We start from the raw sequence: 2,194 nt of genomic DNA, 5'->3' as shown, positions 1-2,194 counted from the left end.
GTGATTCATTCTTCCAAAAGAACACAGCTGGCAGCATTCAGGCAGTGATGTATCTGATTTCAGGTTTCACATAAAAAGGCAACAAATCTGAACCACACTGAAGTGCTGAGTGACTCCAAACATTGGAAGTTGATATAATCTGAAACTAAGAGGATTCTTTTTTATATTTTGCAAGCCAAACATCTCAGTGTTTTCTTTTCCACTGCCTGACGTTGTTCAGCCAGCAGAAGAGATCCATCTCAATCAGTCAGTGAAGTATATTAAATCAGCACCAGTTCGAACAAGGACAAAACTTTAGCAAGGTGGGTATCGGAGGTTAATAAATTAATGTTACATATAGGATTTCTGAGGAAGGATGTTTGACTCGGTTCTGAGACCTTGGCTTATACCACCCCCCTCTATCAATCCCTCCCCCTGTTTTTATTCTTGCACCAACTTGCAACTTGTGCAATTTAGTGAAAAACCTGTAGCTATTATATTTAAATAATGTGTTTTTTATATTATTTGCAATTTGGTTTTAGAAAACTCTGTGGTGTTAATTGTTGGGAGGCAGCTGGCCGGAGAAGACTCTTAGCCTTGTTCTTATATTTTTAAATGTCTTTCCTTTCTGTATTGAGTTGTACTAGTTAGCCAGAAAGAGATCCATAGAGATATCGCCTAATACATTACACCCTTAACTTTAAATGACAATGCCAAGTTGGAGCACTGATCTTCCATTTTTGCAGATATGAAAGCTGTACTTAAAATTAAATCAGTCAGCATTCAACTTTTAACAAGAACAGCAGGATACACATAAAGAGACAACATTTCCTATTTGAGCCCATACAGCCAAGGGTGAAAATTCCATAGCATTAGATTTTGTCTTACACACGTCTACATTAGAATTTACGGTGCTTCTCTTTATATTTGGTCATGTGAGGTGACAATAGTAATTTAAGGATCAGCTGAAATCACTTTGTCTGGCTTGAAGTGATCACCTGCTTACCTGTGAACTTGACTTTATTGAGGAAGCTATCCAAACTATCCAACTGGTAGGACGGACTAGGACCTGAGGGGGCAAAGCCTTACAGTAAAGGGAAGACTTTTTAGAATGGGGATAAGGAGAAAGTTCTTCAGCCAGAAAGTATTGAAGCTATGGAACTCAGTGTCACAGAAGGGTTTGGAGGCCAAGTCATGGAGTATATTTAAGATTAAGATAGCTGGGTTCTTGATTATCAAGATTACAGGGAGAAAGCGGGAGAATGGGGTTGAGAAATTTATTGGCCATGATTGAATGGTGGAGTAGACTTAACGGGCTGACTGGCCTAATTTATGCTCCTATGTCTTACGGTCTTAAGGTCAAATATTTAACGAATACTTGTGCATGTTATGCTGTTCAGCAAGTCTTTCGGTCGACTCCAAGCCAGGACCCTGTCGGTTCATTCGGAGCCAGGACCTGTTGGGCAAAGTCCAGCGTCAGAGGAGGTGTAGGACCAGAGCAGTGTGACCGACTCCAGCTCGGAGGAGGCGGACACAGAGGTGAGGGTGTCAGTGGCAGTAGAGAAGCAGCACATTGCCAGGACCCCTGGGATGATGTCAGATGGCAGCAGCTGGAGGAGCAGACAGGGTGAAGGCTACAAAGGGGGAAAGGTGAAGCTATTTCAGTTTTAGTAATATCAATTTAATATTAGTTTATTCAGTATTTTGCCAATTTTACAATTTATGAAATAATTTATTATTTAATCCAAGATAATGCCAGAATGTGGCGACATTATCCACTTTTCTCTGAAGAATTATCCACCATTCCTGAAGAAGGGCCTGTGCCTGAAACGTCGAATCTCCTGTTCCCTGGATGCTGCCTGACCTGCTGTGCTGTTCCAGCAATAAAGTTTCAACTTTGATCTCCAGCATCTGCAGACCTCACTTTCTCCACTTTTCTCTGCACCTAGGTACAAGTGACAATATTAAGTGAATCTAAATCTAAAGAATTTAAAGTCTGCCATCCTAACAAATTCAAATATATCTTCAATATGATTGAAAATAACAACAAACCTGTAAACTAATTTGGCTGTTGATCTATCTGTGTTTTGAATGATAGTTTAATTCATGTAACAAAAAAAGCATTGTCCTGTTTTGATAGCTTCCAACAGACTAGTTTAATCCACACTTTGCTCATTAATGTAATGGACAAAAAGATTTACACACAGTTAAGTTT

The 2,194-nt window shown here is 39.7% G+C and overlaps 1 long non-coding RNA gene across 1 annotated transcript; it reads left to right on the top strand.

Moving 5' to 3' along the window:
- Positions 1–259: 259 nt before the first annotated feature.
- On the top strand, positions 260–1,849 carry LOC148151925 (uncharacterized). Its single transcript, XR_015759122.1, has 3 exons — positions 260–302; positions 1,380–1,629; positions 1,729–1,849. It is a non-coding gene; the product is annotated as an uncharacterized LOC148151925 (long non-coding RNA).
- The last annotated feature ends 345 nt before the right edge of the window (positions 1,850–2,194 follow it).

This window comes from Chiloscyllium plagiosum, unplaced genomic scaffold (genome assembly GCF_037043375.1).
Source record: "Chiloscyllium plagiosum isolate Xiang-an unplaced genomic scaffold, Cpla_swu_hap1 HiC_scaffold_2, whole genome shotgun sequence".
Taxonomy (NCBI): Eukaryota; Metazoa; Chordata; class Chondrichthyes; order Orectolobiformes; family Hemiscylliidae; genus Chiloscyllium; species Chiloscyllium plagiosum.
The sequence above is the reverse complement of the archived record's forward strand: the minus strand, read 5'-3'. Positions and strand labels throughout refer to the sequence as shown.